The following is a 24,689-nucleotide window of genomic DNA, read 5'->3' as shown; positions in this document are numbered from 1 at the left end:
TTAGCTGTAGTTAACATGCAGTGTCCACTATTCTACTTCTCACCTGCTGTGCCCCCTTCAGTGCCCTTTGCTCAATAAAACCCCTGAGAGCCTCACCCTTACCACAGCTACTCAAGCCCACTGTCAAGGCATACGTGTAAAAAGTAAAAATATCTGACACACGTGACTTTGTTTATTCATTTGTCTGAAAGGCAGAGATACAGAGAAAGAGACAGAGAGACCCAGCTTTACCCACTATACCACAGTGTCGGGCCCCCAATAGGAACATTTATAGAATAAGCACCATGTTGGGTCTCCTACCCCAGAATCCCTAACAGCTATATTCTCCCTTCAATTTACAAAGAGCCATTTTATTTTCAGGAAAACCACACACAAGCAAACCCATCCCAAATACAATCTTGATATTCAATCAATTTAAGAAAATAGAACAATTTAAAACTTATTTGGGACTTTTCTTCTCCAATAGTTTTCATAAGCTATTTTTTAAAAATTTATTTTATGTATTTGAAAGACAGAGTTAGAGAAGTAGAGACAGAGAGAGAAATCTTCCATCCGCTGGTTCACTCCCCAGATGGCCACAACAACTGGAGCTGCACCGATCCGAAGCCAGGAGCCAAGAGCTTCTTCCAGGTCTCCCATATGGGTGCAGGGGTCCAAGGACTTAGGCCATCTTCCACTGCTTTCCCAGGCCACAGCAGAGAGCTGAATGGGAAGAGGAGCAGCCAGGACTAGAACAGGAGCTATATGGGATGCCGGCGCTTCAGGCCAGGGCTTTAATCCACTGCACCACAGTGCTTGCCCATCCACAAGCTATTACCTTCAGTATGAAATCCAACAGACTCAGATAAACAATTATGCCAAAACAAACGGAACAAGAAGAGAAATTGTTTGCTCCTATTATTGTAGGACTTCAAAGCATATTGCAAGTATCAATTAATGTTCACATCCGCTCTCTGAGGTGACAGCATTTTCACATGCAGTTTACAGATGGCTGAACTCAAAGGCAGTTACCTAACTAGTGACTGACATCCAGAAAACAGACTCCAGAAGTCTTGAGTCCCAGTCTTTCTGCCCCTTTGCATGCCAAATATATTTAGTAGTAACATCATTTATGATACTGTTTTTGTTTTACTTACTAGATAAAACAGGTACATGATAATCACTCTAAGGTGATATGTATCCAGGATCGCAATATACCAAGCATCATGAGTGCAATATAAAAAGCATTTTGTGGAATCTAAACTGAGTTTGAAGTTTGATATGATAGTACATCTGGTCTTTTTTATTTAGTGGGAGTATTGTGGTGAGGAGGAGGGAGCAAAGAAATGTATCCTTGGTTTGTTCTGGGAGCAGGGATACTGTGTCTAAATGTTGGTTGGTATTCATGTTTATATGTGTCTACAGACATACATATACATCTCTGATATTCTCATCTCCATCTACAACATTTCATGATAAAGATGTTTAACTCCAAGTAAATGACTGTGCAATGTAGAAAAATACTACAAACATTTATCCGCAGGAAACAAATTTGTGAAATCCTCTAACATTATTGAAAATAGCCTACTACAATAATTATCCCCAACTTCTGTTACACTTAATGACTTTTATGAGAACATTAAAGGAATGCAACAATGTTGTTGTATTTGCAGGCATCATTTCATGTTCCATAGGGTAATCTGGATCTGTTTTGTAAAAGATCTGTAAAAGGTGCCCATTGCAAAGTGAATGAGGGACTATGGGTACTATGGAAGCAATTTTAAAACAACATGTTTAATTTATAATCAGATAGAATATGAAGGGTTGTTTGAGAAGATTGTATGAAATAATGTATTTAAAGCAACGCGACACAGTACTGAACATATGATAAAAGTTTTAAAAAAAGTTTTCTTACTTGTTGCAAACCAGGAGATAGTACCTAGGCTATTATCAACCTTCTGAAAGGGTAATGGACAAATTTCTGTTATTTGCCTGAAATGGACCAGCCCTTAATAAGCTATTTTATTTCACTCCTGGAATGTGATAGAAAGACCCTTTGCTCTCCTGGGCAGTCTTGATTTGAGGGAGGGCAAGGAGTAACCATACCCAGTTCCCAGCTATATTCATTCTTCATCTTAGAAACTGAAGCTGTAATTGTCTGAACTTACTGCTCTACAGGGACTAATGAATTTATGAAGGCCTGGTTTTTAAGTTGGATATAAAGAAAGTAAATGGATAACAGAATGGACTTATGTATTTGTGGAACAAACTCAATCTCAGAAGTGTGGCAAGTTGCAGCATAGTTATGCCTTCTTACCCCTGTTCATTGTAGTTAAGGTAGTCAGTTCTGTCTACTATAGTAAAACTTACTATATTGGAGGCAAGTTTCATGCCAATCCCTACATTTGATACTTTATGCATGTCTTACAGATACTTACAGTGCTTTGACCTACTACCTTGATATGATCTCCAGATTCTATATTTTTTCTTGCTTCTAGCTCCCCATTTAGGATTGAATTTTTATCTCATCTGAAACACTGGTATTTTATTTTTCTAAGGTTTTAATATTTCTAACTTCTCTTTATTCTTATCCTAGACTCTTCTATGCTTCCCAACTTCTGGTTTATGTCTATATTTCTGGGTTCCACTAGTACCTGGAGGTCAGTGTGACATGTGCTTACCTTGAAATACAGGAGACAGTACAATATATCAAATACAATACAGATTAAGCAACGGTGTAGATGAGAAAAACTGAATAATTAAGTCTGATCTATGAACTCAGGATCTATTTGATTAAAAGCATAGATTGCATCTCTTAATGCAAAGAACTAAGATCTATCACCTCCGTATTTTCTTGGAGTTTCTTCATTGTTAGATACATCATGTCCATCTTATCCTGCTTGGGAAGAAAATGAAAACAATACTACCTATCAGTAGTGGAGGCAATTTAAAAGGGGGTAATTTATAATTTCATAAAGAAGAAGATGGGGATCTCATATTTTGCAGCCTGTATGATCTTTGCTAATCTTATAATGCAGGATAAGTAAGGCCACTAAGCAATAAAATCTCAGTAGGACAGTTTCATATTTCTATATGCATGCTGTGCATCTTTTCTGGCTGCAGCGTTCCATTTGAAGCAAAATGGAGGTGCTAGGTTAAAAAGCTTGAATCTGTGTCCTTAATCAACATGGTTGGGATTGCCACTCCAGTGACTGGGGTATGCCCTTTTTGAGAAAGTTCCTTTAACCTGAAGTTAAAAAAGATTGATTGACAGAAATTCAATTTTTTCTCCAAAGGGAGACTTTTTTCTTCTTAACCATGTGTTATTAACCCCCAGATCAAGGGGCCAATGGATGACTAAATGACCAAATAAAAAGGTGTGTCACCTGGAGAACTGCTTTCCAGAACCAGCATTTTGCCAAACCAGCTATTAGGAAGAACTTTCTGAACAGCATTTAGCTTAAAAAAGGAATCTTCGGCCTGCCTTTTCTATGCCTTGCAGGCTCTTGGGTTCTGAATATATTGCTAATAGCTTTGGAAACCATTCTTTATTTCCTGTACTCATTAGACTATTTGGTATGTTGGGGGTGGAGAAGAGGAGAAATCTGCAGTACCCATGGCCCCAGAGGCTTGGAGCTTGAGGGGCAACAATCTGCTTGCTTGGTTTTCTATTTAAGTTTTGTTTCTTCCTGTAGATAAACAGATTGTCAATCTTCTGTTACTTAGCTCATATGCCAAGGTCTTTTCTACTTTCATTTATATGATATTTCTTAGGAACAACTCTGCTCTGGTCCTATATCGTATGTAGTGATTTTCCTTAGTTATCTGTTCATCACAGGGTCTACGTTATTATCACCTTCGAGACTTTGAATCCCAACTCCCAAAGAACAAATGAAAATTACTCCATTCCACAACTCCTAAATCTTTGTAAAAGTTTATGTTGTCTTTCTCAGAATTCCAACCTGAACTGACAAACCAAGACAAAACTACAGATTGGCAAGAAGTTGTAGATCTTAACAGATGACAATTTTCCTTCTGATATACCATGGTTCCTCCTTCCTTCCCTCCTCTCTTCTCTGCTACCTTTCTCCCACCCAGCTTCTTACCTTCCTTTTTTCCTTTCTTTTTGCTTCCTTAGCTCCCTTATTTTTCTTTCTCCCTTTAGCAAACATTAATTAACTCAAGGCTTATGTTAGGCCAGACACTGTGGTAGCTACTGAAAGTATAAAGAAGAATTAAAACAACGATCTTAAACTTTTGTGCATAGACACACTGACATCATTACTTGAAAAGAATATACAGACAGGGTCAAGGGGTGTAGTGTGCAATAGAAATGGATACTGCTCACCATATCAAGTAATAAAGTAATAAAATTAAAGGAGTTGCCAGTCTGTGCTTGGAATTGAGGTGAATCTCTAGAAGAAAGACACAAAACATGAAAGAGTAAGGGCATTACATAGGATTTGATGTACAATTGAAATACACTCAAAAGGCATCAAGCAAATTATACACCATTGGCAATTAAAATCATAAAATCCTAAAGTTGAAGTTACCTTTAAGGATCATATAACTCTACCAAGTGATGCAGAAAATTGTCTTTCTGATTCAGCCAAAGTGCATCCAGAACTGTTTTTATGAGATTTCCTTTGGTTACCCACGTTAAGGAAAAAATTACCACTTAACTTACTTAACCTGAGAATTCTTATATGTTGGAACCCAGGATGAACATAATAAAGTCATTCATTTAAACTGCATTGTAATGCTAGAGAATAGCATTAGAGGGAGCAAAAGTTAGATATTTTGGGGAAATTCAAGGAGTTTAAATTCTATTATGAGAACAAAATTGTGTTAGATTTTTTTTTCTGTCCCTAGGAAACAATTTTATTTTATTTTATTTTTTTAACTTTTATTTAATGAATATAAATTTCCAAAGTACAGCTTATGGATTACAATGGCTCCCCCCCCCATAACTTCCCTCCTACCCGCATCCCTCCCCTTTCCCACTCCCTCTCCCCTTCCATTCACATCAAGATTCATTTTCAATTCTCTTTATATACAGAAGATCAGTTTAGCATATATTAAGTAAAGATTTTAACAGTTTGCACCCACATAGAAACACAAAGTGAAAAATACTGTTTTGGAGTACTAGTTATAACATTAAATCACTATGTACAGCACATTAAGGACAGAGATCCTACATGAGGAGTAAGTGCACAGTGACTCCTGTTGTTGACTTAACAAATTGACACTCTTGTTTATGGCATCAGTAATCACCCGAGGCTCTTGTTATGAGTTGCCAAGGCTATGGAAGTCTTTTTTTTTTTTTAAACTTTTATTTAATGCATATAAATTTCCAAAGTACGACTTATGGATTACACTGGCTTCCCCCCCATACCGTCCCTCCCACCCACAACCCTCCCCTTTCCCACTCCCTCTCCCCTTCCATTCACATAAGATTCATTTTTGATTATCTTAATATACAGAAGATCAGCTTAGTATACATCAAGTATGGATTTCAACAGTTTGCTCCCACACAGAAACATAAAGTGAAAAATAATAGATGATTTTTTTTTAAATGATGATGAAATCAGAGCAGACCTATTGTCATGTTTAATCCCAGTGAGAGTCAAGTTGGGAATTGATAATTTCTTATTATGTGTTAGATTTTTTAAAAGATTGATTTATTTATTTGAAAGGCAGGACAACAGAGAGAAAGAGAGAGAGAGAGAGAGAGAGAGAGAGAGAGAGAATGAATCTTTCATCAACCTCTGGTTCTATCCTCAAATGGTCACAACAGCCAAGTCTGGACCAGACTAAAACCAGAAGCTAGGAACCCCATCCTGGTCTCCCACATAGGTTACAGGGGTAAAAATACTGTGCTATCTTCCACTGCCTTCCTAGGTCCTTTAACAGGGAGATGGGAGATGGATGGGAAGTGGAACAGCCAGGACTCAAAGTAGTACTCCAATGTAAGATGCTGGCATCACAAGTGTGGCATGGCCCATTGTGCCACAATGCTGGGACACATATGTTAATTTAAACCATATACATGCTGCTTGTGTGTGTCAACAGTCATTAAATATTAACAGTTTAATATAGTTCAACTTATTGCTGGAAGACCAGGACACAATGAATAAAGCGTAAGTACCATAAGCATATCTAGAAATAATATCCTCACTGATTAGAAAGAAGAGATGATATTGATAATTCAAAGAGATGAGAAACGTGGTTGGAGAAGGCAGCTTGGCAAGGTAGTGTTTTGAATAGCTTTTACAAAATACACGTAGTATTTTTTATACAAAGGGACAAGAACAGGTGAAATAAATGGAGCAAAAGTACAGTCAGTAAAGTACATGGAGTTTATTGCAAACTTTTGGTATATCAACAGGAATGAGGCATATAGATATGAGGGTAAGCCATGGAAATATGAGTAGAAGTGGAAGCAAAACCATAAATGGTCTTGCACACCAAGCTGAGGGTTTTCAATTTGGTTCAGGAGACAATGAGGAGCCTGCCAATAATTGTTTGCAGTGGAGTTGTACCAAGACAGAATTGGATCTAAGAAATTTAACTCTGTAACTCTCAATGATCACCCAGTATATTAATAGTGAATGGGATACAAATTGAGGGAAATTTCAAACATCAGAATAATAACAATTAGGGCTCTGGAAACTGTAGAAGATTTAAAGTTTTGAGAGGAACCAAATATATGAGAATTGTTTATTCACAGACTCATAACAAATAGGCAAATATAGTTTGCCTAAGATATTTACAACATCTTTTTTGTTTTCTTTACTCCTATGTTTATGTAATTAATTTTCTTCTATGCTTGACCATTTCTTCCATTAGAATCAGTTCTCATATAAAAATGGTTCCAATGATTAATTCAAAATGAAGTGTAAATGAGCACTACATTTTAGCATCCCAACTCTTTTACTCTTCCCTCATCCACAACTCAGTTCAAAAAGCAATCTTGTTGATTTGCTTTCGAGGCTGGCAGTGGAAACCTCCTCAGAAGTAAAGGCCCTAAGAGACTGAACTGGATGGCTTTTACTTATCATCAGTGGCATTACAGCATTAACTACAGAGTCATTGGACCAATAAGGAACCTCTCATGGAAAAAAAAAAATAAGGTATTGGAATTCAGAATTGTCTTAGAAGCGACACTCGCATTCCATTTGTCAACTATCCATTTAAACAATTGATTTTTTATAAAATGAACCTATCAAGTGGTCAGCCAGCCTCTGCTTGATTACCTTTTGGAATTAAGAATATTTTACTCTTAGAGGCAGTCAATTCTACCGCAATCTTTATTATTATCATTCCTTCATGTGCTAAACCTAAATTTGGCTGCTGACTCATTAGTCCAGGTTTTTTTTCTCTAAGATTACAGAGAATAAGTTTGCTCCCTCTTCTAAAAGGACACCTCTCTAAATAGTTGAAAAGAAGTAGCATGCGTCCACTGAGTTTTCTTTTGTAGGATAAATATTCAATTCTACCAACCAGATACTATAATTATTTCAAGTTTCCTTGTCCTCATTACTTCCATATTGACCATTTTCAGGCTAACTAATCCAAGACCCTTGAGGGTGGTTTGAAAAATCAAGGAACAGAAAAGTCTGTCCCTCTGAAATCACACATAAACACATATTCATGGAATACAATAAATAGCCTTCCTCCATTTTCTATATTTGATCATTGACAACTTTTAGAACCTCATTCCTCTGCCCTGCTCACCCCTGCTCACTCCTGCTCATATCTGGGTCAACTGACATAAGATGGCCAATGGGCCCCCTACATGCCAGATGGAGTTTCAAATAGTGCAACGTCTACCTGAACAATAAATCAACCTCTACTAGTGATAAAAGCCTGAAGCCATATCTGGACCCCTCCCTTTACCTTTTCTTTGGGTCCCTGAGTAAGTTTTCTCTGCTAGGAACCCTCAACTTGTTTTGAGTACTGAATATATTTTATTAGTATTCACTGGTGAGTGTGTTGTTTCATTTGCCTCAATATTTCAATAAATAACTGGCTGAATGGGGGATAATGTCCATTTCACAGTAAACTGATAAAAAACAAGGTTTCAGATGTTTGTTTTGGGAAATTTCTGCAAGTGCTGCCATATTCTAATTTTAGTCAAGAAAGCTTCCACTAGACACAGACAAGCCATGCATGCCCTTACGGCACTGATATGTCTTAGTGCTATATTTGTCATAGTCATTAAGGGCATTTCATGCATTATCTTCATTTAGCCTAGTGACTTGTAGTATCTGCCCATTTTTTTAACGCTTCTGTCCTCTTCCCTTTTGCCTTCATTCAGCTATTATCTATGAGTCTGTAATCCTTGGGTTCTTACATTTCCATGCCAGTTCCAATTCAAACCTTTAAATATCCATATTCTTTACATTCCTATGAGTTTTTCTGTCACTCTACCTTTAGGAAGGCCCATGATATCCTTCAAAAAGTCTGCGAATGCTCCTCAGAGAAAAGACTCAGTAGGCATAGTCTGAAATGAGAAACTCACTTCTGAATAATGAACTTTTTCTTCTCAAAATATGAAAAATTGTCTCCTCTAACATTTAGTCATTCCTGTTTCTGTATTACAGTGCTATTTTTGTCTGGGCCTTGTGAATGGGTGTTCAGGATGTCAATTTAATTTAGTAACATCATCACTATAAAAGCAGCTGTCCAAAATCCATATTTCTTTTCTTTTTATTTTTTTTTTTTTTGGACAGGCAGAGTGGACAGTGAGAGAGAGACAGAGAGAAAGGTCTTCCTTTGCCGTTGGTTCACCCTCCAATGGCCGCCGCGGCCAGCGTGCTGCGGCCGGCGCACCACGCTGATCCAAAGGCAGGAGCCAGGTGCTTCTCCTGGTCTCCCATGGGGTGCAGGGCCCAAGCACCTGGGCCATCCTCCACTGCACTCCCTGGCCACAGCAGAGAGCTGGCCTGGAAGAGGGGCAACCGGGACAGAATCCGGCGCCCTGACCAGGACTAGAACCCTGTGTGCCGGCGCCACTAGATGGAGGATTAGCCTATTGAGCCGCAGCACCGGCCCCAAAATCCATATTTCTAAAGAATTTTTTTTTTAAAAAGACTGTTTCAAAATAGATGGATGATCTAGGAGCTGCTGTGACACATAAATGTCTCTCTCTCCCTCTGTGTTTGTGTGTGTGTGTGTGCATGTAGTATTTTCCCTTTGAATTTCTGTATTTCCAAATGTTTGTAGCACTTTAAGGGTCTAACTAATTTTCCTCAATGAGTTGCTTTCTACACACACATATGCAAATACACACACATACACACTCTTTAATCCTCAGCATTTGCTACCTTCGGCATGAATAAGACATAAAAATATTGGAAACAAAATCTTGTGGCATCATAAAAAATATAGTGTTAGTTACTCAAAAACTCCAGTACCATGATGCATTTTGGCAATATTAATCAATGATTAAGAGCATAGTCTTTGGGGGCCTGCACTGTGATGTATGAGGCTAAGCCTCTGCCTGCAGAGCCTCCATGCCATATGGGTGCTGGTTTGTGTCCAGGCTGCTCCTCTTCCAATCCAGATCTCTGCTATGGCCTGAGAAGGCAGTAGAAGATGGTTCAGATACTTGGGCTCCTGCACCTGAGTGGGAGACCCAGAAGAAGCTCCTGGATCCTAGCTTCGGATTGGCCCAGCTCTGGCCATTGCAGCCTTCTGGGGGAGTGAACCAAATGATGGAAGACCTTTCTCTGTCTCTCCCTCACTCTGTCTATAACTCCTACTATCAATTAAATAATTAATTAAAATCTAAAAAAGAGCATAGTCATTGTTTCTAAGCAGATCTGGAATCAAATCTCAGCTCGTATTTTCCAGCTATATGACCCTAGGAAAATTACTGAACTGCTCAGAGTTTAAATCTCTGATAAATGAAATGGAACTGTTTAGCTATTTATTTCTATGTTTAAAAAAGGTGCCCTAAAACTTAGTAGCTTTAAACAACAACCTTTACAACAACCATTAAGCTAAACAACAATTTAGCTCAGAATTTCACAGGCTGGCAATTTATATTGGACCCTGCTGGCATTTCTTTTGTTGTTTTAAAGATTTATTTATTTATTGGAAAGGCAGAGTTACAGAGAGAGACGAGAGAGAGAGAGAGAGAGAGAGAGAGAGAGAGAGAAATCTTCCATCCACTGGTTTACTCCTCAAATGGCCATAAAGGCTGGAGCTGGTCCAGTCCAGAGTCAGGTGACAGGAGCTTCTTCTGGGTCTCCCACATGGGTGCAAGGGCCCAAGCATTTGGGCCATCTTCTGCTGCTTTCCCAGGCAATTAGCAGGGAACTGGATCAAAAGTAGAGCAGCTAGGACCTGAACTGACATCCGTATGGGATGCTGGTGCTGCAGGCTACGGCTTTACCCACTATACCCTAGCACTGACCCTGCTGGCATTTTTTATCTCCCTTATGTATCTGTAGTCAGCTACAAGTTAGCTAGAAAGTTGTTCTGGTGTTCAGTGTTAGCCACCTAGGAAGTTGTGGCTGTTTCCCACTTGATCTCTGATCCTCCAGTAGGTTAACCCAGACTTAATCATCCAAAAATGGTAGGAAAAAGAGATAACAGCTCCATCAGTCTGAGACTCCAAATTAGCATAGTATCACTTTGACACATTTTATTGACCAACTCAGGAAAAGGGAAAACTCATGTTTAACAATTGAGGATATAGACTCCACCTCTTGACGGGAGGTATGATAAAGAAATGTACCAAAACGTGTGGATAGAGAAAGCAGGGAACAATTAGGGATATGTTGCAGTGCACCACAGGCAATAATAAGAGTATTTATATATTAATACCATTGTGTGAATTAATTAGATAATGCACATTAAGATCTTAGCATTTCTGACATACCAAAAGCTATTTGTTACTATTAAATTGGTAGGTTGTCTGAATCAGAAAGGCCTATTGGTGCTGGTATAAGCTTTTACATGAAGTCTCTGAATTATGTACATTCTATTGGGGATGGAAGTTATAGATATCAATCCATGGCATCAGTTTTGAATCTAATAGGGTACAGAGGATCTCAAAAGTCTTAATCTGCTCCTTCAATTAGGTCTCTAGCTAGATTTATTATCTTCAAGGTTTTTGAAAAATCTTATTAATATAGAGAACAGATTTCATGCATTCCATAGGTACAGTCCCAAAAAGACAGCCACACTTCCCTCACTCCTTCCCTCAACCCTCATTTGCCCACCCTTCCTACCCTCTCTTTATCAGTTCTTGCAGACATCATTTTAATTCACTCCAGATAGAATATTTTGAGATTTTCCAGACTAATCCATAGGTCAATTGGGAGAACTGAGAGAACTGGAAGTTGGAAGGGAACCTATCTGCTCCCAAGATAGGAGGTTCTGGGATGTATGGGACCATACTAACTTTGAGATAGCCAGATTTCAGTCCTTTTCTTTTTTATTTTTAAAGTTGGTTTAAAGAAAGAGAGAGACAAAGAGACAGATGGAATCAAATCTTCTATTCACTGGTTCACTCTTTAAGAGCCCAAAATAGCCAGGGCTAGACCAGCACAAATCCAGGAAACCAGAACTCAACCTGAGTCTCCAAGGTGGGTGGAATTGATCCAAATACTTGGACCATCACCTGCTGCTTCCCAAGGTGCAGATTTGCAGGAAGTTGGACTGGAAGTAGAGCCGGGACTCGAACTCAAGCGCTTCAATATGGAATGTGGGCATCTCACATGATGTTTTAACTATTAAGCCAAATTATCACCTCTCATTTATTTTCTAAAGCCTAAAACTACATTGTTCTCAACTATAATTCTACAATACCATGAACAGAGAACAGCAACATCATCAGGAACAAATATGGACTGAAGCCTATCATGTGTGTACTACATGGTAACAAGCATACTCATACAGATATTAATTGATTTTTTCTGAGATGTCATACTTTCAAAAATGTGATCCAGAATAATCCACCAACTTTGAAGTTTTTCCATTATCTTTGCTGTTGTAAGATAGCTGTCCTAGATGACACTACTTTAAAAGTTTTAGAGGTGACTACTTAATTTTTTTTCCAGTCCAAAGATGAATCCTTGCTTGAAAATGAATTTGGACATTTCACTTATGATGAGAACAAGTTTATAGAAGTGATGCTGAGATCATCCCACATAGCTAAGTAGATTTATTGGAAGGGAGAGAACTAGTATTGCTTTCCAATTCCCAAAAACAAGCTCCAGCTGATGTACCTAGAAATTAGAATTAATTCACGTATTGTTGTGATCACATAATGTCAAAAGACAGAAAAAATATCACTAAATACCGGCTTCTCTGTTCTCCATCAACTGCATACAAATCTCAAAACTCCATATCAATTTCTGTTTCAGCAATGTCTCTTAGGAGATATGATACCAAAGAAAAAGAAGAAAAGAAATGGAAACAAACTTATATGCTAAACTCAGTCCAGCTGCACCCAAATTACAACAACATCTTTCCTAACATCTTGTTTAAAAATGGCATTTGAGGATGCAGCAAAATAATTTGGATAATTCAATCATTCATTTATTCATCCATTTATTTGTTCATTCAATTAATCATTCATTCTCCCATCAAATAATTTGTTGAGTGCCTTCTATTTGACTGACTCTATGCTACATATTAAAAACGCAAAGATAAATTTTAAAAGATGGAATCACTTCTCAGGCAAATGCATACCTCCTGTGTTTAACATTCAATATGTGTATCTGCCTGTGCCCAATCAGTTCACTGGCAAAGCATATTTTAATGAGACTCATACTTGATATAGTCTAAACTCTGCAAGATACCAGGATTTTAATATAAATGCAGCCAATTCCCCTTTGCTGAGGCTGAAAAACTAAGATTGACTGTTTTAATGTATATTTCAATTTACAGTATGTAGGGAGGCCATTGGGGAAATATATAGTCTTAACTGCTTAGCTGAAAGTTGTCATTATGTCAATAAGAAATCATTATAGTCAAACATTTCTGTCTCATACATGGTTAAAAGTCTAGGAGTAATTTTACACAAATCTATAGTTTTTCTCATAGGGAAATTATATGTACAGTTGTTAGTCTCATAACAGTTATTATTATTATTATTATTATTGAGAACTTTCAAGAGAAAAACTTAAAGGTTCCTCTGCCACATAAAACAAACTTCCTTTGGTCCTCAAACTGGCGGAGTCTGTAGTGTTAACGTGGCAAGTGGTAGGATAGTTACTCTACTTGGATTATTACACGGTGCCAGTCTATGAATGGCAGCTGAAGGACTCAGTGGGTTAGCTGGATATTTTTCCCCAATCACTTTGAGGCACTAAGGGCTTGACTGAATGATTGCATCATTCTAGTAATGAAGTCCCTCGAGAACCTGTAGAAGGCAGTATTTCAAGCTTTCAGGCTTCACTGCTCAAGGTGCAGCTGGATTGCAGGAGCAGAAAACTAATTTGAGGGCACTAACCTTATGTTTTGATGAATACAAGAATAAAATCATGGAAGGCTCACAATCACATCTACACATATTCTTGGAGAAGTCAGCTTCTAGTAGCCAACATTTTAATTTTGGTTTCTAACGCCACTGCATCCAAATAAACAATAAGTGACAACAAAAGGCATAGCATACCTTCTCCCTAGTATTCACTTGGTCTCTTGGCAGTGCTACAAAACTTTATCTCCTCTATGGACAATAATATAACTTACATCTACTTACATCCCTGGAAGTATTTCATTAGCTCATTATTTACACCTTTTATGAGTTCCCTTACTTGAAATTCATGTTAGAATCACGGTTCTTTTAGAATAGTATTATCTAGCATCAGTATTTTTCTCAGTATTATTTAAAATTGAACTATGGTTTTGTAGTTTTGTAACCTTTCCTTTATTTACCTAGTACTCAAACAGTTCCAGTGGTACTTCTTCATCTTCTAACTAGTGACAGTTGCAATATCTCATAGGAATATTTTCTAAAACATAAATACTAACATGCCATTTCTCTCCCTATAGCCTTATTATGCTTCTCATTGCTCTCTGGATGAAGTCAGACTTCTTAACACAGCATACAAGACCCAGAACACTCAGATTTCTATCTTTGGAATTTTATTTCAGGCCTCTCTCCATCTTGATTTCTTCACTACAGTCATCGTAACCTTCTTCTGGTCCTTTGAATATGCCATGTTCTTTCAGCCACATGGACTTCGAACACTATTCTCTGCACATGGAATTTCTACATCCTTCTGATTAATATCTTCTCATTTTCAACCATGACATCATCTCTTCAAGGAAATATTCCTGATCCCTCAGGTAACAATCCATTTTATTTGCTCCTTGTAGGCCCAACATGTCTCTTTTAAAAACTTTATATCACTGCACTTAATTTACAAAATATATACAATAATTTGTTTAAGGTTGACTTCTCCATGAGGCTAAAAAATCCATAAGTTTAGGGAACAAATTTGTTTGGTTCACCACACCTCTAGTATTTAGAAAAGTGATCATTTTAACTGTACTATTCTATTTGAATGTCATAGGCCTCCAGCAATGAACCAAGTACCAATTATCATTTAGGCCCAGTCAGTATCAGCCCTGCTTTGCCTCCATTCACTCAGCAGCAAATATACATACCAACACTTCACAAATCAGCATGTATCAATACTCAAAGGAAAAATATGTGAAATCATATTATATGTAGCTATATAACTTAAAGTTTCAGATTGTTGTTTTCATAGATCTGAGAGGAAACAAAATATAATGAGACTCTCCATGCTGCAGTGGTTAAGAATATAGATTCAAGAGCCTGACAATGTGGGTTAGAATCCTGGTTATGTCATTTACTTGCTGCATGAACTAAGGCAGGGTGCTTGGTATTGCCACACATCTCATTAAACAGTAGTCAGTAAATAATGACACCTACCTCATAAGTTGTCCTCGACAATCAAGTAAATTCTAATATATGGCAAGCGGCATACATTGTGTAAATTGCTATTATTTATATTTTAATATCATTGAATTTGATGTTTATTATTATTTATCCTTGTTAATATCTAACTCTGGGCAGAAGTATGATACTAACCAAAAAGGCAGCAGGTAGTTATTTTCCAAATTATTATTAAGTATATTTTAAGCAATCAGAGCTAGAATTTAGCTGTGCCATGCCTCAGTTATATTTCCATTTAAAACCCATTTTGCCTGAATGTCACCTGGCAAGAAGTAGAAGACAGATGTGTTAAGACAAATGCATACTAATACACCAAAATTCAAAGGGCAATATTTTAAATAAGGATGAAAATCAGAAGAGCATTGAGACAATATGCATTTTGAATATAGATTGCTACAAACACATGCAAGGAAAATGAAATCTGGCTGTGGAAGAGACATGTGCACTCCCATGTTTATTGCAGCACTATTCACAATAGCCAAGAAATGGAAACAATCTAAGTGTCTATCCATTGATGAATAGATAAAGAAAATGTGGTACATATACACAATGGAATATCACTCAGCCTTAAAAAAGAATGAAATGTTGTCATTTGCACCAATATGGATGGAACTAGCATACATTATGTTATATGAAATAAACCAAGCACAGAAAGTAAAATATCACATGATGTTACTCATATCTTAAAAAATAGGTGATCTCACAGATGTTAAAAATATAATGATGGTAGAGGCTAAGGAGGAAATTGGGGAGGGAGGTATGAGGAAGGGCTGTTTGATAGACTAGATTGTAGCTACAATACCGTAAGAAGCTCTGGGGTTCTATTACCCATTAAAGTGACTATAGATGATGTTAATGCACTGAATACTTATCTAAAAAAATCTAGAAGACAGGATTTTTGATGTTTACAATATAAACAAAAGACAAATGCTTGGAAGGATAAATATATTTACTCTGGATATTTTACAATATATACATGTAAGAAAATACTCATAGAATCCATCCTATAAACATGTACAATATTTATTTAAGTTAAATTTTTAATTTACTTTTTATTTAGTAAATATAAATTTCCAAAGTACAGTTAATGGATTACAATGGCTTCCCCCCCCCCCATAATTTCCCTCCCTCTCACAACCCTCCCATCTCCCGCTCCCTCTCCCATTCCATTCACATCAAGATTCATTTTCAATTATATTTATATACAGAAGATCAATTTAGTGTATATTAAGTAAAGATTTCATCAGTTTGCACCCACACAGTAACACAAAGTGTAAAATACTGTTTCAGTACTAGTTATAGCATTACTTCACATTGGACAACAGAGTAAGGACAGATCCCACATGAGACATAAGTACACAGTGACACCTGTTGTTGACTTAACAATTTGACACTCTTGTTTATTGCGTCAGTAATCTCCCTAGGCTCTAGTCATGAGTTGCCAAGGCTATGGAAGCCTTTTGAGTTCGCCGACATCTATCTTATTGCGACAGGGTCATAGTCAAAGTGGAAGTTCTCTCCTCCCTTCAGAGAAAGGTACCTCCTTTTTGATGGCCCCATTCTTTCCACTGGGATCTCACTCGGAGAGATCTTCCATTTAGGTCTTCCTTTTTTTTTTTCCCACGGTGTCTTGGCTTTCCATGCCTAAAATACTCTCATGGGCTTTTCAACCAGATCCGAATGCCTTAAGGGCTGATTCTGAGGCCAGAGTGCTGTTTAGGACATCTGCCATTCTATGAGTCTGCTGTGTATCCCGCTTCCCATGATTGATCATTCTCTCCCTTTTTGATTCTATCAGCTAGTATTAGCAGACACTAGACTTGTTTGTGTGATCCCTTCAACTCTTGGACCTATCAGTGTGATCAATTGTGAACTGAAACTGATCACTTGGACTAGTGAGATGGCATTGGTACATGCCATCTTGATGGGATTGTATTGGAATCCCCTGGCACATTTCTAACACCACCATTTGGGGCAAGTCCAATTGAGCACGTCCCAAATTCTACATCTCCTTCCTCTCTTATTCCGACTCTCATATTTAACAGGGATCACTTTTCAGTTAAAATTTAAACACCTAAGAATAATTGTGTGTTAATCACAGAGTTCAACCAATAGTACTAGAATAAAACAAAGAGAAAATACCAAAATGGATAAAGTATTACATTGTACATCAACAGTCAGGACAAGAGCTGATCAAGTCACTGTTTCTCATAGTGTCCATTTCACTTCAACAGGTTTCCCCTTTGGTGCTCAGTTAGTTGTTGCCGATCAGGGAGAACATATGATATTTGTCCCTTTGGGCCTGGCTTAATTCACTCAGCATGATGTTTACCCGATTCCTCCATCTTGCTGCAAATGACCGGATTTCATTATTTTTGACTGCTGTATAGTATTCGATAGAGGATATGTCCCATAATTTCTTTATCCAGTCTACTGTTGATGGGCATTTGGGTTGGTTCCAGGTCTTAGCTATTGTGAATTGAGCTGCAATATACATTAAGGTGCAGACAGCTTGTTTGTTTGTAAATTTAATTTCCTTTGGGTAAATTCCAAGGAGTGGTATGTCTGGGTTGAATGGTAGGGTTATATTCATGTTTCTGAGGAATCTCCAGACTGACTTCCATAGTGGCTTAACCAATTTGGATTCCCACCAACAGTGGGTTAGTGTCCCTTTTTCCCCACATCCTCTCCAGGATCTATTGTTGGTAGATTTCTGAATGTGAGCCATTCTAACCGGGGTGAGGTGAAACCTCATTGTGGTTTTGATTTGCATTTCCATGATTGCTAGTGATCTTGAACATTTTTTCATGTGTCTGTTGGCCATTTGGATTTCCTCTTTTGAAAAATGTCTATTGAGGTCCTTGGCCCATCTCTTAAGTGGGTTGTTTGTTTTGATGTTGTGGAATTTCTTGATTTTTTGTAGATTTTGGTTATCAACCCTTTATCTGTTGCATAGTTTGCGAATATTTTTTCCCATTCTGTCAGGTTGCCTCTTCACTTTCCTGACTGCTTCTTTTGAAGTACAGAAATTTCTCAATTTGATGTAATCCCAAATGTTAATTTTGGCTTTGACTGCTTGTGCTCCCGGGGTATTTTTCAAGAAGTCTTTGCCAGTACCTATATCTTGCAGAGTTTCTCCAATGCTCTCTAATAATTTGATGGTGTCGGCTCGTAGATTTAAGTCTTTAATCCATGTTGAGTGAATTTTTGTGTAAGGTGAAAGGTAGAGGTCTTGCTTCATGATTCTGCACGTGGAAATCCAATTTTCCCAGCACCATTTATTGAATAGACTGTCCTTTTTTTTTTATCTTTTATTTAATGAATATAAATTTCCAAAGTACGACTCATGTGTTACAATGGCTTCCCCCCCCATACCGTCCCTCCCACCCACAACCCCCCCCTTCCCACTCCCTCTCCCCCTCCATTCACGTCAAGATTCATTTTCGATTATCTTAATATACAGAAGATCAGCCTAGCATACCTTAAGTAAGTATTTCAACAGTTTGCTCCCACACAGAAACATAAAGTGAAAAATAATAGATGATTTTTTTTAAATGATGATGAAATCAGAGCAGACCTATTGCCATGTTTAATCCCAGTGAGAGTCAAGTTGGGAATTGATAATTTTTTTTTTTTTACAGAAGATCAGTTTAGTGTACATTAAGTAAAGATTTCAATCGTTTGCACCCCCATAGAAACACAAATTGAAATATACTGTTTGAGTACTCGTTATAGCATTAAATCTCAATACACAGCACATTAAGGACAGAGATCCTACATGAGGAGTAAGTGCACAGTGACTCCTGCCGTTGACTTCACAAATTGACACTCCTGTTTATGGCATCAGTAATCTCCCTATGCACCAGTTATGAGTTTCCAAGGCTATGGAAGCCCCCTGAGTTCTCCGACTCTTATCTTGTTTGGACACGGTCATAGTCAAAGTGGAGGTTCTCTCCTCCCTTCAGAGAAAGGCACCTCCCTCTTTGAAGACCTGTTCTTTCCACTGGGATCTCACTCACAGAGATCTTTTTGCCAGAGTGTCTTGGCTTTCCATGCCTGAAATACTCTCATGGGCTTTTCAGCCAGATCCGAGTGCCTTCAGGGCTGATTCTGAGGCCAGAGTGCTATTTAGGACATCCGCCATTCTATGAGTCTGCTGAGCATCTCACTTCCCATGCTGGACCACTCTCCCCTTTATCCATTCTATCGGTTGGTGTCAGCAGATACTAGACTTGCCCATGTGCTCCCCTTGACTCTCAGTCCTTTCATTATGATCAATTGTGAACTGAAATTGATCACCTGGAATAGCGAGATGGCATTGGCACATGCCACCTTGATGGGATTGAATTGGAATCCCCTGGTATGTTTCCAACTCTACCAATTGGGGCAAGTCAGCCCGAGCATGCCCCAAATTATACATCTCTTCCCTCTCTTATTCCCACTCTTACATTCAACAGGGATCACATTTCAGTTAATTTTCAACACTCAATAATAACTGTGTGATAATTACAGAATTAAACCAGTCATATCAAGTAGAACAGACAAAAAAAATACTATGAGGGATAATGTATTAAGTTGTCCATCAGCAGTCAGGGCTATGCTGATCAAGTCACCATTTCTCATAGTGTCCACTTCACTTCAGGAGGTTTCCCCTTTGGTGTTCAGTCAGTTGTCACCGATCAGGGAGAACATATGGTATTTGTCCCTTTGGGACTGGCTTACTTCACTCAGCATGATGTGTTCCAGATTCCTCCATTTTGTTGCAAATGACTGGATTTCGTTGTTTCTTACTGCGGTATAGTACTCTAAAGAATACATATCCCATAATTTCTTTATCCAGTCTACCGTTGATGGGCATTTAGGTTGGTTCCAGGTCTTGGCTATTGTGAATTGTGCTGCAATAAACATTAGGGTGCAGACCGCTTTTTTGTTTATCAATTTAAACTCCTTTGGGTAAATTCCAAGGAGTGGGATGGCTGGGTCGAACGGTAGGGTTATCTTCAGGTTTCTGAGATATCTCCAGACTGATTTCCATAGTGGCTTGACCAGTTTGCATTCCCACCAACAGTGGGTTAGTGTCCCTTTTTCCCCACATCCTCGCCAGCATCTGTTGTTGGTAGATTTCTGTATGTGAGCCATTCTAACCGGGGTGAGGTGAAACCTCATTGTGCTTTTGATTTGCATTTCCCTGATTGCTAGTGACCTTGAACATTTTTTCATGTGTCTGTTGGCCATTTGGATTTCCTCTTTTGAAAAATGTCTATTGAAGTCCTTGGCCCATCTCTTAAGTGGGTTGTTGGTTTTGTTTTTGTGGAGTTTCTTGATCTCTTTGTAGATTCTGGTTATTAACCCTTTATCTGTTGCATAGTTTGCAAATATTTTTTCCCATTCTGTCGGTTGTCTCTTCACTCTCCTGACTGTTTCTTTTGCAGTACAGAAACTTCTCAATTTGATGCAATCCCAATAGTTGATTTTGGCTTTGACTGTCTGTGCCTCCCGGGTCTTTTCCAGAAATTCTTTGCCTGTGCCAATATCTTGAAGGGTTTCTCCAATGTTCTCTAATAACTTCATGGTGTCAGGACGTAGATTTAGGTCTTTAATCCACGTTGAGTGGATTTTTGTGTAAGGTGTAAGGTAGGGGTCTTGCTTCATGCTTCTGCACGTGGAAATCCAGTTTTCCCAGCACCATTTATTGAATAGACTGTCCTTGCTCCAGGAATTAGTTTTAGATCCTTGATCAAATATAAGTTGGCTGTAGATGTTTGGATTGATTTCTGGTGTTTCAATTCTGTTCCATTGGTCTATCCATCTGTTTCTGTACCAGTACCATGCTGTTTTGATTACAACTGCCCTGTAGTATGTCCTGAAGTCTGGTATTGTGATGCCTCCGGCTTTGTTTTTGTTGTACAAGATTGCTTTAGCTATTCGAGGTCTCTTGTGCCTCCATATGAATTTCAGCATCATTTTTTCTAGATCTGCGAAGAATGTCTTTGGTATCTTGATTGGGATTGCATTGAATCTATAAATTGCTTTTGGGAGAATGGACATTTTGATGATGTTGATTCTTCCAATCCATGAGCATGGAAGATTTTTCCATTTTTTGGTATCCTCTTCTATTTCTTTCTTTAAGGTTTTGTAATTCTCATTGTAGAGATCTTTAACATCCTTGGTTAAGTTTATTCCAAGGTATTTGATTGTTTTTGTAGCTATTGTGAATGGGATTGATCTTAGCAGTTCTTTCTCAGTCATGGCATTGCTTGTGTATACAAAGGCTGTTGATTTTGTGCATTGATTTTATATCCTGCCACTTTGCCAAACTCCTCTATGAGTTCCAATAGTCTCTTAGTAGAGTTCTTTGGATCCTCTAAGTACAGAATCATATCGTCTGCAAAGAGGGATAGTTTGACTTCTTCCTTCTTGATTTGTATTCCTTTGATTTCTTTTTCTTGTCTGATGGCTCTGGCTAAAACTTCCAGAACTATGTTAAATAGCAGTGGTGAGAGTGGGCATCCCTGCCTGGTGCCAGATTTCAGTGGAAATGCTTCCAACTTTTCCCCATTCAATAGGATGCTGGCTGTGGGTTTTTTATAAATTGCTTTGATTATATTGAGGAATGTTCCTTCTATACCCAATTTGCTTAGAGTTTTCATCATGAAAGGGTGTTGAATTTTATCAAATGCTTTCTCTGCATCAATTGAGATAATCATATGGTTTTTCTTCTGCAGTCTGTTAATGTGGTGAATCACATTGATTGATTTGCGAATGTTGAACCATCCCTGCATACCAGGGATGAATCCCACTTGGTCTGGGTGGATGATTTTCCTGATGTGTTGTTGTATTCTATTGGCCAGAATTTTATTGAGGATTTTTGCATCTATGTTCATCAGGGATATTGGTCTGTAATTTTCTTTCAGTGCTGCATCTTTCTCTGGCTTAGGGATTAAGGTGATGCTGGCTTCTGAATAGACTGTCCTTACTCCAGGGATTGGTTTTGGATCCTTGATCAAATATAAGTTGGATGTAGAAGTTTGGATTGACTTCTGGTGTTTCTATTCTGTTCCATTGGTCTATCCATCTGTTTCTGTACCAGTACCATGCTGTTTTGATTACAACTGCCCTGTTGTATGTCCTGAAATCTGGTAATGTGATGCCTCCGCCTTTGTTTTTGTTGTACAAGATTGCTTTAGCTATTCGAGGTCTCCTGTGTCTCCATATGAATTTCAGCATCATTTTTTCCAGATCTGAGAAGAATGTCTTTGGTATTTTGATTGGTATTGCATTGAATCTGTAAATTGCTTTTGGCAGAATGGACATTTTGATGATATTGATTCTTCCAATCCATGAGCATGGAAGATTTTTCCATTTTTTGGTATCCTCTTCTATTTCTTTCTTTAAGGTTTGTAATTTTCATCGTAGAGATCCTTAATATCCTTGGTTAAGTTTATTCCAAGGTATTTGATTGTTTTTGTAGCTATTGTGAATGGGATTGATCTTAGAAGTTCTTCCTCAGCCGTGGCATTGCCTGTGTATACAAAGGCTGTTGATTTTTGTGCATTGATTTTATATCCTGCCACTTTGCCAAACTCTTCTATGAGTTCTAATAGTCTCTTAGTAGAGTTCTTTGGATCCCCTAAATAAAGAATCATATCATCTGCAAAGAGGGATAGTTTGACTTCTTCATTCCCAATTTGTGGTACCATCTCACCATAGACCTCCTCCCAGTAGCACCACACAATTGGGAGGAAATTCAATGTTCTTGGCTACTTCTGGGAGATGAAAAGAGCAAATTAGACCATACATCCATGATCTGACTTTCTGGTGGAGGTAAGGGTAGCCTGAAGGACTAGCTTTTGACTTGCCTGTTAAAAATACTGATAGGACCTATTGTATTAAAAATATTGTGTTAAATATTGTGTTAAAATATTGATAGGACATATTGTATATGCCTTTGGGAGGCTCTAAACAAAAGAAGAAGTTGTTGGCGTACTTTTCCTTCAGAAAAACCAGAGAAATAGGGATCAATATATGTCAGAGGCTTCTACAATAGGGACAAAGAAGAGTTAAGCATGCCTCCAATGTTCCATTTCTCCAGAGGTCTGCTTGACGAACTGATTCATGTTTAATCAAACTCAGAGCAATAAAGGGACAAAGTACACCATATATACCTATGAGAAGCTGAGAAAATAAGATCTTGAAGTTGTGCTGCTGCTTCAAAAGGCACATAGTACATCAGGAAGACATCAATGGAACAGAGACTATGAGTTCTTGAAAAAAAAAAAGAAACAAATCAGTAAATATCTCTAATTCAGAATCTGTATGTATAAGTTCATAGAAAACATATACACAACAAAATCATGAGAGGTTCACAGACTATCTAGTCATGATGATTGGTAATATTTTTTCCTGTGGGAAGCCAGTCCATAATGACAGGGAGTAATATCTGTTTTTCACATGCATAAATACCAACACTAAGTTCCAAGAAACATGATGAAACAAGGAGAAATGACTCAAGCAAAGGAACTAAATAAACCTCTAAAATGAACACTAAAAAATGGATGTATATGAATTAGTAGCATCAAAAAAGATAAAATACTTAGTAATACATTTAACCAAGTTGGCAAAAGACTTATACACTTAGCACTACAAAACACTGCAGAAAGAAACTAAAGATACAAATAAATAGAAAGACATCATGTGAATATAGATTAAAAGACAATGTTACAATATTTCCATACTGATCAAAGTGATCAACATACTTCATATGTTGATATAAAAATCCCAATGACAATTTTAAAGAAATTGAAAATCCAATTTCAAAATTCATATGGAATCACAAAACAGTCTTGAGAAGGATGACTAATTCTATATACCAAATCATAGATTCTGAAGTTAAAATATATTTCAAAGCTATGATAAGGAAAAGAGTATGGTGCTCGCATAAGTCAGATATATAGGCCAATAGAAAAGAAGTGAGAGCCTGGATATAAACCCACACATACAGTATCAATAATGCTGCCAAGAAAATACAACAGGAAAAAGTATTCTTTTCAAGAATTGGTGATGGGGTCACTGGAAGTATACATGCAAAAAATGAAATCATATCTGTATCTTACATTACAAAAAAAAACCTCAAAATAGTTTAAAAACTTAAATGTAAGGTTTTATACTATACATCCTAAAAGTTAACATAATGTCTTGATGATGTTGAACTTTACAATGATTTCTTGGTTATGACAGCAAAAGTACAGGAAACAAAATAAAAAATAGACAAATAGGAGTATATCAAACTAAAAAGCTTCTGCACAGCAAAGAAAACAACCAACAGAGTAGAAAGACAATTTAAAAATGTGAGAAATGTTTACAAACTATATCTGATATGGAAAATATCACAAAATATGTAGAGAAACTCTGTAACTTGGTATAAAAACAAATATCCCATTTCAGAAACGAAAACTTAGTAAATGACTTGAATATGTGTTACCCTAAAGAGGATACACAAATGGCAAAGAGGTCTATAAAAAGATGCTTAACACCACTAATCAGCAGGGAAATACAAATTGAAACCACAGTGAACACAATAAGATAATATCTCATACCTATAGGATGACTAGAGACAGAGAAAGGAAGAAAGAAAATCAATACTAGATAATCGTCATTCTAATGAAATGAGGTGATTTTTCATTGTAGTTTTTATTTGCCATTCCTGGTTGCTAGTGATCCTGAGCACTTTTTCATGTGTCTGTTGGCCTTTTGTATTTCATCCTTT

The sequence above is a fragment of the Oryctolagus cuniculus genome, chromosome X (genome assembly GCF_051225735.1).
Source record: "Oryctolagus cuniculus isolate XC-2025 breed Fujian yellow rabbit chromosome X, ASM5122573v1, whole genome shotgun sequence".
Taxonomy (NCBI): domain Eukaryota; kingdom Metazoa; phylum Chordata; class Mammalia; order Lagomorpha; family Leporidae; genus Oryctolagus; species Oryctolagus cuniculus.
Note: the sequence above shows the minus strand (reverse complement) of the source record.